This window comes from Lepisosteus oculatus, unplaced genomic scaffold, assembly GCF_040954835.1.
Source record: "Lepisosteus oculatus isolate fLepOcu1 unplaced genomic scaffold, fLepOcu1.hap2 HAP2_SCAFFOLD_93, whole genome shotgun sequence".
Lineage (NCBI taxonomy): Eukaryota > Metazoa > Chordata > Actinopteri > Semionotiformes > Lepisosteidae > Lepisosteus > Lepisosteus oculatus.
The window spans coordinates 95,001-112,773 of NW_027168429.1; the positions used below are offsets into that span (position 1 = coordinate 95,001).

Sequence of the window (17,773 nt, forward strand, 5' to 3'; positions counted from 1 at the left end):
GGATCCTATGGAAATCAACATGGTTCATGATTAAGTTTATGAGCAATCTAATTACTTATTCGTTTAAAACGCTATATAAAATAAAGTTTATTATTAATTTGCTGGACAGAGCGGTGAACATTATTATGCATAAGACAAAGATAACGATCCTGATCAGTTTAGAAATCTGTGTACGCTGTAAGGTTTTTACTTCTTAAACTTAAAATACACGTTTCGAATAGAAAGAAATCCTCTTCCTGGTACAGTATGTATAGCAAACCAGCACGTCTTTTTTCTCCAATCAGAGGGGTGTCAGATGGTGTCAGCCAATCACCATTCTGAAGCCCTACCATTAACTCTGGTATGGGGAGACCCCAGATGTCACGCCCTCTGCAGCCTGAGGGCGCTCCTTCTCTGTCCTGTCCCTAGTTTCCGGTCTGCTGTCCTTCCTGTCCCTCTCTGTCCCTTGGGCTATATATTCCCGGGTCTTGCACTCTGTCCTGGATCAGCATTGACGTTCGGATGTCCTGAGACCCGCCTAGCACCAGGGCGCCCCACGTCCGCTCCCTGAGGGCATAGGTTTCTATACGGCATTCCTGAACTCTTTGCACTATGAGCCCGGGCCTTTTTCCCGTCTCGCCGCTACGCATATGGGTCTTTTTCCGCTCTCCTGCTCCCCACAGTTAGTCCCTTTGGACGTCCGTGACACCAGAATTCTGTCCCATAGTTTAGACAGATGATAGATACTTTTATTGATCCCGTGAGGGAAATAAAGTAAATCATTTTCATTTTAGGAAATTATTAAACGCTCGGTTAAAAGCAAAGGAGATTGTCTGTTATAGTGGACATAAAAACAAGAGTTCGCTGGCATTATATCTTAGAAAACACAGACCGGCGCCAGACCGGTAAAATGCCAGATGAACTAGGGATTGGACAGTTTCCAAGTGCTTGTACAATCGATGGAAATGTTCAAATAATTTTGCAAAAGAAATAAACAAAATAATCATTTATTTCTTTATCATATTGGCTAGCTAATGTCCTCTCTTTGCTAGTTAGTGGCTGTGTTTCTGCGTTGGGTAGCAACGGGTGACTGTTCTCAGGCGGAAGATGTAAACAGCTTAATGTTCGTGTTAAATCATTTTTTAAAATTAAAATTCATTCTATACAGCAATCGCATATTTGGGTACCGTTTCATAAAACTTTCATGCTTAAAATGTTTAGGGAGAAATGGAAGACTGGTGTGTATTTTTTCTTTAAACTACCAAGACCAGCCACACAGTACAGTTTATGTAATACAGTAATGTTTATGTTCCTAAATTAATATCGTTTATGACCTTCAGATGTGTTATGCTCCTCTTCTCTTTATGCTCAGCTACTAAAATTTCCCTTTAGTGGTAAAATCCATATAAATATTCAAAACTAAGCGGATTAAAATGTGCACAGTAAAGTCATTAAATGATTAAATCTTTTCACTACTAACCAATACACCACCAGTGCCCCTGTCGGTCATTTTGGCCAGCCAATCACTTACCGCGGTGCCCTCCGGTGCCCTGCAGTGGCTTGTGGGTAGGTTACTGTACCGCAGGTTTTTATAGCGCATTTTGAATGGCTGCATCTGTATGATGTTATATGATGGGTTTTTTTTCAAATTTTAAATGATCATTTTTCATGGAGCTTTGAAGGGGATAAATTCAGCCTCTTTAGCCAGGCCAGAGCTCCAGAAGCCTGTGTAGGATTCTAGCTTTCTCCCCTTGCAGGCATCGGGCACAGAGGACGTCATGGTTTTCCAAAAAATCTTTTTTTTTTGTATTCCTTGTTGTTCCAAACTTAATTTTAAACACTTTTAATTAGAAATTATATTACAAATAGTGCAAAAAATGACTAATTTCACAAAAAATAATGTAATATAAAACAGATGTTTTTAACTTTATTGTAGTGTTTTAGAAACTAATATGTCTTCAAAAATGGTTATTTTTCACTCCTAGGAATGAAAGCTGTTGTTATATGATGTTTATTTTCAAATTTTGAAAAATCAAAGGATTCTAGCTTTCTCCCCTTGCAGGCATCGGACACAGAGAACCTCATGGTTTTCCTAAAAATCATTTTTTATGTTCCCTGGTGTTTCAAACTTAGTTTTAATTTCTTATTATGTTAAAAACAGGGTAATACATTTCTAATTGGACTATAAATAATGTCATATTGTCTGCTATAAAACTGATGTTTTCAACTCTATTCTAGAGATTCTAGAATCAACTAATAGAGAATTGAAATAAAAAAGAGCATAAGAAGACATTACCAACAACGACCACAAGATGGAGATAGTGTCTAGACATTACCAACAACGACCACAAGATGGAGATATTATCCAAAGAGGCAAGAGGGCAAAGCCGCGATAAGGTAAAATCATTTTTTGAAAGAGATTGCTGTCAGAATGCACATCCGTATCCCAAACAGAATCTCTAGTAAAATATGATCATTTGTGAAACAGGCAAATGAGTGTCTGCTACAATATGATTGCTACATATCTGCATTTGTTGGTTTTTAAGGAGTAATAGTGGAGGGGGTTTAAACCTGCGATCCCGTGTGTTGAAGTATTTCACAACACTACCCCTAGCACATCTGGAAATAAATCCTCATAATGATTATTGCCCTGGGCATGTACCAAAAAATCAGTGAGCATATATATATATATCACTGTGTTGAAGCTAGAGACACAGAATAACTGCAAACACATCCTAGCTACAGTGTAGTTCAGGTGGGTAGCTGCGTCAGCATGCGTAGGCTGCAAAGGAACAAGTAATAGGTTTATTCCATGCTGAAAAAAAGAAGAAAGAGAACACAACGTTTCGGCCGTGGAGCCTTCTTCAGGTGTGAGAGAGACAGGGCAGTAGGCAGAGGTAAAGTAGCGGGAGAACAAAGGTTGGGAGGGAGGAGGAGTGAGAGGCGGGAGCAGGGGACAGAAAGAGAGGCCAATCAAGAGGTGTGAAGTCAGAATGGGTGCAGAGAGGTGTGAAATGAAACTTCCAATGAATGGAGAAAATTTAAAAGAACAGTAGTCTGTTATTAAGGGAAGGGAGAATGTGTGATCCTAGCTGAAGAATAATTTTAGTTTCGGTGGTCTTTCTGATGTATGAGTTCGGAAAAACGTTTTTGAGAACAAAGACGGAGAGATTAGAGTGGTCGTTGTCGAGGTGAAATGAGAAACAATGGGCTTGGAGAGATCTTTAATCTTCACAGCCCTGACGTGTTCTCTGAAGTGGTCTCCGAGTCTCCTTCCTGTTTCTCCAATGTAGATGGCTGGACATTTACTGCAAGAGATACAGTAAATGAGGTTGCTGAAAGTACAAGATGCTATCTGGGTGATCCGGAATTGTCCTGAGGGGCCTTGAATGATTGTGGTGGTGGCTGTGTACTTGCAGGTGATACAACGAGCTCTGTTGCAAGGGAAAGTGCCTGGTGTGGATGGTTGTTGAGGGCGGTCAAGGGAGCTGTGAACAAGGAGGTTACGCAGATTAGGTGGTCGGCGATATGAGATGATAGGGTGATCAGAAAAGAGGGCCCCAATGGAGGGATCATCCTGTAGGATGGAAAAGTTGTGGTTAATGGTCCTGGGGATAGGAAGTGTGTTAGGGTGGTAAGGAAGCACCAAAGGAATGTGGTTATTACGGCGGGAGTTCCTGATCGGATTGATGGTCCAGGGGGTGTTTTTGGCTGGGGCAAGGGCCCTGTCAATCACACTGCTGGGGTATCCTCTGTTGATGAAAAATGAATACATTTCGAGGGCTTGGTTCTCGAAGTCGATGTCATCGCTGCATAGTCATCGTAACCTAAGGAACTGTGAAAAAGGAAGAGAGTTTTTAGTATGGTTGGGGTGAAATGAGCTGTACAGGAGGTAGCTGTGTGAATCCGTGGGTTTGTAATAAACTGAAGTGGAGAGTCGGGGGTAGTTGATAGACAAGTGGATGTCTAGAAACGGAAGAGTGGTGGAAGATATGTTAACCGTATATTTGAGGGACGGGTGGAAGTTGGTTAAATGGTGCAGGAAGAACTCAAGCTGATCGCTGGAGCATGTGGCGGCACCGACGCAGTCATCAATATATCACTTGTAGAGGTCAGGGACATAGCCAGTGTAGGAAGCGAAGAAGCGTTCTTCTACCCAGCCGAGGTCAGGGACATAGCCAGTGTAGGAAGCGAAGAAGCGTTCTTCTACCCAGCCGACAAAAATGTTGGCATAGCTGGGTCCCATTCTGGTGCCCATGGCAACTCCACTGACCTGTTGGTAAAAAAGATTATTGAAAGAGAATGCGTTCAGTGTGAGGACCAATTCTGCAAGGCGTACCAGGGTGTGGGTGGGTGGATCAAGCACTGTGTGTTTGTCCAGCGTGTGCTTGAGGGCTGTAAGGCCGTCATTATGGGGAATGACGGTGTACAGAGATGTGATGTCCATGGTAAAAATGTGGCATTCGGTACCCTGAAATTGGAAATCATTGAAAAGTTGGAGCGCGTGGTTGGTGTCTTTGATGTATGAGGGAAGATCTTCAACCAGCGGTCTCATGAGGCTGTCGAGAAAGGCTGAGATGTAAGTAGTTGGACAGTTACATGCTGATACGATGGGGCGTCCAGGGGTGTCCGGTTTGTGGATTTTGGGGAGGAGGTAAAATTGAGATACCTGTGGATGTTCCATGATGAGCCGGTTCGCCTCCTGGGGGAGCTCGTTACTGCTGATAAGAAGGGAAATGGTGGATACCACTTCCTTTTGGTAGTCAGTGGTAGGGTCCTGTTGGAGAGGGAGGTAGGCAGAAGTGTCAGTTAGTTGTCTAGAGGCTTCAAAGATATATAGATCCTTACGCCACACCACAACAGCACCTCCTTTGTCCGCTGGTTTGATGACGATATCATCCCTGTTGCGGAGAGACTGGAGCACCTGATTTTCTCCTTGGGTGAGGTTAGACCTATGTTTACTGGGTATAGAGAGTGCCTTGGGAGCTTGATTAGTGCATTGGTTGATGAAATAATCAACTGGTGGAAAACGGCCAGAGGAGGGAGTCCAACAGCTCTGTTTGGGATTAATGTTGTTAATGACATCAATAACCGGGTTATAAAGGAACAAGTAACAGTGTTCCTGCACCTTTGACCTCATCCAGAATGTATCGTTTTTTGAAAGGGATTGCTGTCAGAATGCACAACTGAATCCCAAACAGAATCTCTAGTCAAATATGATCATTTGTGAAGCAGGCAAATGAGTCTCTCAGGTGCACATTGCTCATTTTCAGACACAATTATGCAATACTTTCACCATGCGTTGAGCAGTAGGGATTAAAGATACCAGAGGTAAGGTTTAAAAGTGATTCTGAGGTGCAACACATCGGCGATACAGCTAGGCATCTGAAATGCGGGGTTTGAGAGCCCTTCAGGGAACACCGTACCCTAAAGGTACCAGAAGTCCACTAGTATAAGCATTAAGTCACTGTCACCCCTGTTACAATGTGATTGCTACATATCTTCATTTCTTTGGTTTTTAAGGAGTAAGAGTGCAGGAGGTCTAAATCTGCGTTCCAGTGTGTTGAAGAATTTCACAACACTACCTGTAGCCCATCTGAAAATAAATCCTCATTTTGATTATTGCCCTGGGCATGTACCAATAAATCACTGAGCATATATATATATCTCACTGTGTTGAAGCTAGAGACCTGTATGTAATAATATGATGCTAAAATTTTATTTTCATATATATTAATGTAATAAATGATTGCTTATGCTTTATAAACAAACCTAATTAAAATAAAAGCTTAAGTTTTGTATTTATCTTGTACCATAGAACATGATTTTCTTTGTATTTCAAGCCCACAAAGTGTCCAAATGACGCACTACATGATATAAGGAAGATTATCACATGCATATCGGTATTATCTTTCTTATGAAAATGCATTCCTTTCATTACCTTTTACTTTTTAAAATGAACTCAAATTGTGTATAATGTAATAATTTAAGTAGAATAGATTCTAATAATATAATGATCCAGTGTGTTGCACTACTTCACTGCTTCACTGCTCTATGCCGTCTGGAAATAAATCCTCAGACTGCTTACTGCCCTGGGCATGTACCAATGAATTACAGGAGCACATCTATATTTCACTGCGTTGAAGCAGGAGACACACAATCACTGCAAACACATCCTAAATACAGTGTTTCATCACCTTTGACCTCATCCAGAACATATCATTTCTTGAAAGGGATTGCTGTCCGAATGCACATTCAAATCCCAAACAGAATCTCTAGTAATATACGATCGTTTGTGAAACATGCAAATGACTGTCTCAGGGGCCCATTCCTCATTGTCAGACACATGTATCTTGTACCATAGAACATGATTTTCTTTGTATTTCAAGCCCACAAAGTGTCCAAATGTTCTATGATCATTTCTTTCAGCATTAGGGACTAAATATACCAAACGTATGATGCTAAAATCCTGAAAAAAGGATGTGCTCCATCTCGTCAGTAGATTGGATTCCAAAACTGATTTGGGTCAATATACATTACCTTTGAAGATAAGGTACAGTCTACTGTAGGGAACCATCAACTGAGAAAGCATTGGCCTTCCCTGGGGGTCAGGTAGGTGCAAAAGATAAACCTTTATCCTATCTTTATCTTAAGATAAGTGGCCAAGCAGTATTTTTCCAAGTTTCACCAAGCTCATCATGTTGCCATAGTAGACAAAGTTCTATAAAATGTTAAATAACTTTAAAAAAAAGCATCTTGGTCTTTCAGTACTGTACAAGGTGAATTAAACTGTCCCTGGTAATAAAAAGTAATTAGAAGCATCCCAGAAACTTTATCTCTAGAAACATTAGCTGTTTTATATCATGTAATTTAGTGTGATGTTGTCAGAATTCAAGGACATTATCACACACAGAAATTGGTTCAGTTAAATCTAAAAAACACAGCTAAACATGGGTTTAAATGTAAAATAGAAGTCTTACCTCTTGTCAAAAGATTTAATTCAAGAAGCGATGTAATACATGATTGCTTATGCTTTATAAACAAATCTAATTAAAATAAAAGCTTAAGTTTTGTATTTATCTTGTACCATAGAACATGATTTTCTTTGTATTTCAAGCCCACAAAGTGTCCAAATGACGCACTACATGATATAAGGAAGATTATCACATGCATATCGGTATTATCTTTCTTATAAAAATGCATTCCTTTCATTACCTTTTACTTTTTAAAATGAACTCAAATTGTGTATAATGTAATAATTTAAGTAGAATAGATTCAGGTAGGAAATATAGAGTCATGATGTTTATGGCTGACATCATTTCACATGGGTGAATTTTAAGCTAAGAAATAAAAACATTTACAATGAAGATACCATTGCTTAATTTTTAATGCCTTTAAAAAATAAATACCTCCTGAGAATAATTTGCCACTCCCAGATCCTTGGTAAGGTACTGTTTGAATCCAATCAGGAGAGGAGCATCCAGGGAGTGCTTTCTATAGAGTCCAGCTTGGGCCACTCTCTTCCGGCCTGCTGATACTTTTTAACTACTCAGGGCCTGTAAAGATATAAAACACCGGTTTAAACATTTTATACCTATAAGACAAATTAGAATTTTAGTAAAAAATACATACATCTGAAAAATAAAAAGTCTTACTGCTGATAGAGTTCTTCAGAGCTCACATCTTCCCCTTCCTTATCCGTTTCTGTTTCAGTTTCTAGAGCAGCCTCTGGCATCTCTTCCTCCTGGACAGCGGCCTCTTGCTCAGGGCCGCTGGAATGCAGGTAGATTCTTTTCAACATGCTTTTACATAATATGTTGTAACAATGATTTCAAAAAGAAACTACAGAAGCCTTACAGATTAAAAATATCTCACCTTGCCGATGTGTCTTCAGGCTTCCCATGTACAAAAAGGCCCAAGGACTCTAGCAGTCTTACAACCACTATCCTGTTTGCCTCACCAGACACGATCTCTATTCTGTGGTAATCCACGATGACCCCGTTCTTCAGGTGATTCATCATGTCCTCCCTCGCCTGTTGAGAGGCCATCCTGATCTCTTCTGCCGTGGCGTGCTTCATACATGCCCTCTTCAAGTGAGCAGGAAGCTGATCAAAAGTATTCAGGCACATCTTGCACACCAGGGGAATCCTCGCGGGTTTCCTTTGAAAATAAATAATACCATCTTTGTATAGAAACAAGCTTAGACTGATTTCTTAAATTATCCTTAAAATTCTCTCTCATAGTTTGAGCATAATGATTTTATTGCATTTATATAAGAATTGCTCATTGCTCCAAAATAAATAATGGTTTCATAAAAAAGTGAACACTTACTTGGTCTCAGTCACAGACTTTCCAATAGAAGCCATTGTGGAGTTCAGCAACTGCATGTCCTAGAAGTGGGGAAGGAATTTTAAAAGAGAAATTGAATTACAATACAGAAGCAATGGCTGAGGGATCACTGAAATATATATATATACAAATTCCAAAGACTGAGTCCATATAGAAACAACTACCTTTCATTTTCAGCATAAGAAAAAAAAACATTATCTTCCAAACCATCATAAAATTGTCCCTTCTTCCAGACTCTACTTCTCTCTTGTAGTAGTACAGCACACCTTTCCAGGTGAGCAGATCACAGAGTCCGAAATGAGCTTCCTCCATCAAGCAAAGTACCTGAACATGACTCTGTCTTCATAAAAGCGCCCCTGTAATAAAGAAATTCAATCCGAAATAAAGAGGGCAGTTGCCTACTGAAATACAAGAAGTCATCAATTTTAACCTAGCAACACATTAAAGGCTGCATCTATACAAGTACGATTCTAGAAATGCTCACCAGATTATGTTTTAAGAAGGAACTGCGCCTCAGGTTCCGCCGAGATCTTAACTCGGATGGCAGGATTCAGAGTCCGGAGTGTGGACTGATGGCGCACGGAGGGTCCACATACTGTGGATCCCTCAGTGATCTTCCGCGTATTCAAAACGCCAGCGTGTGACTCCCCTGTCCCCGTGACCTCATTGCTCTGCTCTCTCCTCTGTGCAGCAGAGCCCGACTCATGGTAAAGTGAAACAAAATATGCCCTCAACGTAAGATTTACTCTGGAGCGAGGATAGATGTTACCTTTTTATCATTGAACAGGATGTATGTGATGTGGCGACTAGGTTCAATTTTGTATCCTCTTTAAAAGATTAAGGACTGGGGTGAGCGTGATTTACCAACCTTTCAGCTAAGAACCCGACGTGCGCACCGTTTAAGCTGCATAGACTCGGTCGTTTAACTCTTCTCCATTAGCAGGGTTAAGGTTAAAGAAAAAAAACATTGCTGACTTCTTTTTTTTTTGCCTGCCGCTAGCGCTGATTAGCAAGGTTTGTATTTCATGTTTTGCAAGTTGCATCCATTTTAAGAAAAACAAGTCGCTTTAAAGACAGGAAATGAATACTTGTATTTAATTAAGTCCAGCCATAGGCGGTTGTCCGTAAGGACCAGTTCTGTTCGAGAAGACAGAACAAAGAAGGCACCGCTGGGATTCGGACCCAGGATCTCCTGTTTACTAGACAGGAGCGCATTACCCATCAAGTTTCGACGAGGTGGCCGAGTGGCCAAGTCGATGGACTACTAATCCATTGTGCTCTGCACGCATGGGTTCGAATCCCGTCCTCGTCGCTTTCCATGTCTGATATGTGTGCCTGTTCGACGTTGGTCCTCCTGTTGTTTGCTCCGGTACTAGAGCCGTACATTTTCTAGCGGTGGCTGAACATGGTATAGTAGGCTAACGTCGGTATCGAGCAGTGGCAGTAACAGTATTTACGTGCCGCTGCTGCCAAGTGGCTCTGGGTTGAGACCGCGTTTTCACTTACTTGCACGGAGAAACGGAGAAAGCGATTTTTGACAGTCTCTCGAGAGACTGCGCTAGGTGTTTAGGGATAGACTTTGTCAGTTCCCCCTGGGATGATGGCCTCTCAAATAGTTTGTGATTCCTCTAGACGTTTATACACTAGAAGCCTGCTTCGTGGCTTAAATCCAAGCTAAGGAAACGAGTTAGAGGTCTGATGCAGAACTGCGAATTCAATGAACGGGAACACTACAGTACATTGCACTGTATGTGTGAGGAAAGCTGCCCCCTTCTGTCCCTTGTCGACCGAACAGAGGACTGTAAAGGGTACCGCCAAGAAACTTTAGGATGCTGGTTGGAATCCAGCTCCAAAGAAGCCCCTTTGGGTGTTATGTCATCAAAAAGTAAGAACAGCGAATCTCCCTTTGATCAAAAGCGCAACAGAACTGTTTTCCGTGGAGCAGGTTTCAGACCCGTAGACCTGTTTTATTTGTAGGGCAGGGAGCATTCCCAAACGCGAATCTCCTGTGTTAGAAATGCTTTGGGCGGCGTGAAGTGAAAATAAGAAATGGGCTCCTGATGCACATGGAAGCAATCAAGTGTTTCATCCGAGCTGTTTCAAAGACTGCTCAACAGCTTTCCTTTCACAGAGGCGCAACGATTAATGATGGGGGTGCACCCTTCAATGCGCCTTACGACTCTAGGGAGTGATTGAGACGATTCGTAGCGTGTGCTCATTTCCCTCTATTCCCCGTGTTGCAGTGGTGGGATGACGTAAATTACTGCTTCGACACGTAACGGCATTAGAATCAAGTGCAGGAGCTGAGGGCTTTAGTTTTGTTTCGTTTTCCATGGCGTTCGTAAGCGCGCAAATCAAAGGCAATTCCTGCGTCTAACACGATTGTAAATGCTTTTGAAAGTGCAGTGTGGTGCAGCTTGTAAAATCCTTGTCCACATTTGTGGTTTGTTGATGTTTTTCTGTCTGCCAAAGTTGCATTTTGACATCCGGACGGGGAGACTTTATCATTTGAACGTGAAGCCAGCCTTAAACCCTCTGAGGCGTGTCTGTCTGCCGGCACGTATTTTGTGAAAGGTATTTTTTTTTTAACGGAGAGCGACTTAGAAAAAGTTTCCGCAGCCACCTCGCACTCCGTGTTAGATTAAAGGAGGAATGCGGCAGCGGCGAGCTCTCTGTAGTCATCAGAAGAATCAGTTCTTCAGATAACCACACACTTTGTGTTCGCACCTCTGGTGCTCTACTTATGCCTTTGAAAACCTAATGAATAAAGCTGAAAGAACCGACACGATATGTAGGTGCTGGTAAAGCACGCAGTAAAGAACTGTTAACAGCAAGGGTTTCAGTGGGTTAACTGAGGAGAAGGCGTGATCGCTAATTGTTGACTTTGTATTTGGTGTTAGAAACACTCTTACTGTGCATGACGTGCAACAAATGTAGCCACAGAAATTGCATCACGCTTTCATGTATGCTATTGCAGACACCAACGTTGCCTAGATAGAAAACCGAAATAGCCGTGGGTTTGCTTGCTGGTCTGAAGGATCTCTCTTCGAATATCTATCATTTGTCAATGGAAGTAAAAGGCGCTGCAATCTCATACGTTCAGAATCAAACTCGCAGCTGTTGTTCGACTTTATTTCTTGACTAATTACAACTGAGTGTTGCATGAGCAGTTACGTAAACTTGTCTGGTATATTTGAACACAGATGCCGTTCTTCAATTAAAACTAACAGTACATTGTCAGGGACATTCAGTTCTATAAAAACAAGAGACAGACAAGAGAATATTTCTACCGTTCATGTGGACTACGTGTTGACTTACTGATCGGAATAATTGAAAGGTTCGGGCTCATAGCCGATGCAGTGCGTGCTAATTAGAACAACAGCAACGCTGAGCTCTCAGCACCGTACTGAGCCCAGGTGTTTTTCTAAAGCTGTCAGGTGCAGTTCATTTACAGTACGCCCCGTGTCTCAACGGTAGGACGAAGTCAAATACTGCCTCGACACGCAACAGCATTATAATAAACCGCAGGACTTGAGGGCTGTTCTCTTTGAATGTTCCAAGGCATTCGTAAGAGCGTAGGTCAAGGGCCATTCGTGCATCTCCTGTAACTCGAGTAAAAATGCTATTCAAAGTGCAGTGACTGAAATCGTCGTCCACATGTCTCCGTTGTTGATTTCTTTCTGTCTAAGAAAGTTCTATTTTCATGTCCGAACGGGGAGACTTTATCATTCCAACTTGAAGCCACCCTTAAGTCCTCTGAGGTGTGTGTGTCTGCTTACACGTATGGCGTAAAAGGTTTCTTAAACGGAGAGCGAACTTGAAAAAAGTTGCCGCCGCCGCCGCCTCGCACTCCCTGTTCGATTGTAGCAAGACGCCAACAGCTGCAGTATTCGCTGTAATCGTGGCCGAGTGGTTAAGGCAACAAACTTGAAATCTGTTTGGGTCTCCCTGCGCAGGTTCAAATCCTGCCGACTACGGTGTCCTTTGCATTTGCGTGCGTGTAAAAGGACCAGCGCTGTTTTGTTTTCGCTGGGACCTTTAACACTCTAAATCGCCTGGACCCGCAGCCTGTGAAATCGATTCTTCAGCACCCACTAGTGACGCTTTGCAGCTGGACGCAGATAACGATGCTTTTCTGCAACGAGCTTTCCAGCTGAATTTTCTCGGCAGCTCCATACTGAACCTGTTCTCCATTGCAACATAGCGGAGGCTCGTCACGTCTATAGCAAGGCTGTGTAGGACCGCATACGCCACAGTGACTTGTACACAGACCACATGAAAGGCAAGCAAAATACACTTTTAAAATTCCAAAGACTCACAAGGTCAGAGGAACAGCGATGACCTGAACAGATCTGTTACAGAAGTCTAGGTTGACCTTTTTAGAGCTGTAATTGCATTTTTGTTTAATAGAAGATCAAATCTACTCGCATGTACCAGCACCTTACAGTTTATTGATGTTAATTCTGTTTAAGTAATAAGATTGCTAACGATGTTGGACTTTAGCCGGTGTTTTTTAGAACAAATTGCTTACACTTCTGTGAGGAATACGCAGTACGTGCCATTGTCAGTCATTGCTCACCATACCTGTAACTTCCTCAAATGGTGAAGGTCCACAAACATAAATGAAAAAAACCCTTGTTGTAGATGAGGTGCACAAAAAAGCAGCCCCTGATAGTGTATAACACATTTATACTATTGCAGAGACACATGTAACATATATATATATACTGTATATATATATGAAACAGAAATAGAAACAGAAACAGGAATCGCTTACTCACCTGGAGAATCTCTGTAGGAATATCTAGCATTTATCAATGGAAATAAAAGCTGCTTTAATACAGTGCATGTTCAAACTCAAACCCTCAGCTGCTTTTCTTGTTTGTTTTGGGACAAATTGCAACTGAGCATGGCATGAGCCGTTACGTACCCTTATCTGTTAGGGAATTTCAAGGGAGGAGTTAGGTCAGAATGGGTAGGCTGCAAAACAACAAGTAAAGATTTATTCCAAGATGAAACGTTGTGGCGATTTTCTTATCTTTTCAGCATGGACTAAACGTTTATGTGTTCCTTATATGCTATATATGTATATATTAGCACCAATGTCGTTCTTAAAAACTAACATGAAATTGTCAGGGACATTCAGCTATATACAAAGACGAGACAGACAAAGTAATAATTCTGTATTAACGTGGCCTACATATTGACGCAATGATCGAACTAACTGACATGTTCTGATTCAGATCCCCTGCAGTTCATGCCAATTAGAACAATAGCAATGCTGAGTCCTCCCCACCCTACTGAGCACAAATTCAGCTGCTCTCCAGTTCTGTTCTGCATGTTTTTTCATTGCAATTGAGCTCGGAGCTGGAGATGATCTCCATACAGTTCTGTGTTAACTAGCCCGCACTTGCGTGCTAATTTATGGGTTGTGGCAAATGCTTTTCTATAGTTCATATACATGACGGCAACCTGTTACCGAGGAACCTGAGAGGTTTAAAAGCCTTACGAGCCAGGCAGGACTCAGACCTACAATCTTCTGATCCAAAGTCAGGCGCGTTATTCATTACGCCACTGGCCCATAGAACATGCGCTTGGACTCCACCACAGAGAGCTCTACACTGCTACTAGTAGTACACTTCCCCATCTAAATTTTCACAGCAAGAAACTTGTGTTTCCTACTATTTTTATCAGGTTTAAAATATCATCTCCTTAAAACAGAAAAAGTGTTGTGTCGTGCTGAAATTCCGATTGATTTTGAATTCAAAGAAAAAAGGTTTTCTTCCAAAACACCATGAAATTGTCACATCTTGCAGACAATAGGTGTATTCCATGTTGAAAAGAGAAGAAAGAAAACCATGGAGCCTTTTACAGGTGTGAGGCTTCTTCAGGTGTGAGAAGACCTCACAGCTGAAACGCTGTGTTTCCGTTCTTCTCTTTTCAGCATGCAATAAACCTATTACTTGTTCCTTTGCAGCCGAGGCATGCTGACATAGCTACCCAGCTGAACATCTTGCAGACTCTACAGTACTTCTCTCCTGTAGAAGTAAAGCAGGGCTTGCTGGGTGAGCTTTTGCTCCGGTAAATTAGGTCACGTGTCATGTTAAATCACTTCTTCTAAACACAACATTTTCTGGTGCTAGCTTTCCCCATGAAAAGAGACATTTACCTTACAGTACATGACATATCGTTTTTATTCTACCAATAAGTATAGAAATTAAACAAAAGAAAAAATGGTGTCGCCAAAGAATGCACAGCTCCGTCGCCTTGGGGAGGTGTCAAGGGCATTGAGCTCCTTGGACATGAAAAGTGCCCGATAAATGCCATTTCTCATCATTTCTCTTGGCGTCAGTTCTGCTATTAAACGGGAAAGAGGCAACGGGCTCAGAGATTATGTTAAGTGCACACCGAGCGCAGATGTGTCCAAGTGTCTGTAAAAGTGCGGTGCTCCCTAGTGGCTTAAAGTGCCTGCCTAGTAAGCAGGCGATCCTGGGTCTGAATACCAGCGGTGCCTCTCTCCGTGTCTTGTTGTGCCAAATGTATCATTTCAGACAAACATGTACAGCTTTGTTCAGTTTAATGCAAGAATTCATTTCCTTTCTGGAATAACTTGTTTTTGAAGAAATCCATACATTTTGTGAAAGATGAAATCAATTTCTTGGTTGTCAGTGAAAAAATATTGCTGGCTACAAGAAGCGCAAACGATTGTTTTCTTTGACCATAAACCTGCAAATGTAGGGAGCACAAAAGTCCGTCAGACTCTGTGGTGCAATCGGTTAGTACATTTGGCTGTTAACTGAAAAGTTGGTGGTTCAAGCCCCTCCAGTATGCGTGTCTCAGTTTTTCCAATGTAAACATCATCACCATCGCTAAAGAAGATGGAGCAGAAGGCTCCACAGCCGAAACGTTGTGCTTCTTTTCTTCTCTTTTCAGCATGGAGTAAACCTTTGCTTTATCCTTTGCAGCCTAAACATGCTGACGCAGCTACCTTTCTCTTAACGCGCCTCAATCATTATTCACCAAAACGATCAGCAGAATAAGTCGCCTTTGTGGTGATGTCACTCCTCTGCTTCACAAATGTCCTTAGTGACGGACCATTTCTTTCTGCCATTTTTCCGGAGCGGTTATTGATTGCTCCATCATTTCCCTCTTACTTTCCATCACTAGATTGAAAAAAAAAACAGAAACAGGCTGACAGGACGACAATCAAATTGCAAAAACTCATCAAAGCACTCGATAGAGTATTTGAATCCACAAGTAGCTACGAGCAACTTTGTCCTGGCTTGCATGAAAGTCGGAAAATGTCAAAAAGAAAAAGATGGTGGCTTTTTCATATTCGTTCTTTTATTTTTAGTTCGTTGCTGCTTCTGTCCATTGTCCTCCTGCCTGGCTCTTGACCTGTTTGAACGCACACAGTAGACTTTCATGCAGGGGATTTGTCCTGAGCCTCTGTGAAAGACCCACCCACCCCCATAAATAACTGCTCTAGAAACACATGAATGCAAAACTAAACCACAGCTTAAAGAGGAGCTTGTCATGACCGCCAGGCAGTTAAGACCAACTCTTAAGCGATCTAATCAGCACCAGCAGTGGGTGATTATTAACAAACGCCGCCGCACGAGTTAACCCACCTGCACACACTCCACCGTGCGGTACGCAGTGCTATTTTTACCATCTTTACCTGCTTCCCGCTGGTATTGAGTCTACTCCTTGAGAGCTCTACCTGGCGTTTTTTCCATTACCTCGTTTATTCTGGATATTGGACTCCCCTTCTGCCTTTTCGACTTTGGACCTCGCCTCTCACCTCGGACTGTTTGCCACCAGTGTTCTCCCTGGATTACGACTTACCTTACGCCTCTTGACCATGAAACAAAGCAAAGCAGAGCAAAACAAAACGAACAAACGAAAACCCTCACGTCCCGCACTTGCATATAACGCCGTTACGTGCCCAAGCGGTATTGTACGTCATCCTAGCACTGCACCCCGGGGCGTATGGTATATGGGAACGAGCACACGCCACGAATCGTCTCGAATCACTCCCTACAGCTGTAAGGCACCTTGAAGCGTGCACCCCCAACATTCTTCTTTGCGCATCTGTGAAAGGTAAACTCTTGAGCAAACTCTGAACCAGCTCTAAGGAAACTAATCCGATTAGACGTTACTTTGACTCATCCTTTAAGGGACCCTTGTTAATTGGAGAATCCAATGATTTCGAATGAATTCTGTATGCGTTAAAAGACAGCTATACACAGAAAACATGCAGGACACTTCTCATGATGTTTCCCGAGCCGAAACACAGTGCGTTTTTCCAAGCCATCTGACAAAGCCCTCCCACTGAAAACTGCAGCAGATCATGTAAAGACGTTCAACTTTGTAACTACTGCACGCACGCACAGGAAGCAGAATAAATTCCTCTTTTCAAACTTTCAAAGGTTTGCTTTGCGAACACTGCAGGACATCGCACAATCGCTTTTGAACGGGGACAAACGATTTCTTATGGGGCGCAGTAAGTACAGACGTTTAAAAAGCTCCACTCATGCCGACGATGCAGCATGAAGAAGCGCAACCTAACGTTTGCATTCCTAGCAAATTCCTTTTATTTTTTTATAAATAAAGACAGTCTTGTTTAACAAACAACACACACAACATTTTACATTGTCAATTCAGTTCAAATCAATGTATTTCTATATAGCGCCTTTCACAACAAGGGCTTCCCAAGGCACTTAACAATGCAAGTTGTTAAGAACCTTGTGTCTAATATGCCGCCTAGGTAACGTGCTGTCTCTTTGAGGCAAATGTTTAAATCCTCTGAGTTAAGTGCTGAAGTTATAGTAGTCCTATCAGTATTGTTGCCTCCGATCAACAGATCCTCAGTTTTCTCAGAGTTGAGTAACAAAAAGTTTTCACACATCCAAGTATTTCCTTCATTAATGCATTTAACTAAAGTGATAATAGAAGAGCTGTCGTTTGGTGTAAACAAAATGTTTATTTGAGTGCAATCAGCATATGAATGAAAGTTCATATTATTTTTTCGGATTATCCTACCTAGCAGCAGCATGTAGAGAGAGAGAGCAATATTGGTCCCAGCACTGATCTTCTGGTACCCCAAATTGAACTGGTGACATTGATGAAGCAGTACAATTATTAGATATTTGAACATAATGAAAACGATGAGTAAAATGTGAAGTAAACCACTGAAGGACGGTTCCAGATAAGCCAACCTCAAACTCAAGCCTGTGTAACAAAACAGAGAGGTCAACCGTGTCAAAGGCAGCTCTAAGATCTAGAAGCACAAGCACTGTTGCATTCCCCGCATCAGTAGCTAAGAGAATATCATTTACGACTCTTGTTAATGCAGTTTCAGAAACCAGACTGAAATTTCTCAAGTATATTATTTGAATCCAGATACGATTGACGTTGGGCAACAACTATTCTCCCAAGACTT

General features: G+C 41.9%; 1 non-coding gene across 1 annotated transcript; it reads left to right on the forward strand.

The window, feature by feature from the left end:
- Nucleotides 1–9,558: 9,558 nt before the first annotated feature.
- Nucleotides 9,559–9,640, forward strand: trnas-acu (transfer RNA serine (anticodon ACU)). The gene has a single exon. It is a non-coding gene; the product is annotated as a tRNA-Ser (tRNA).
- Nucleotides 9,641–17,773: the final 8,133 nt, after the last annotated feature.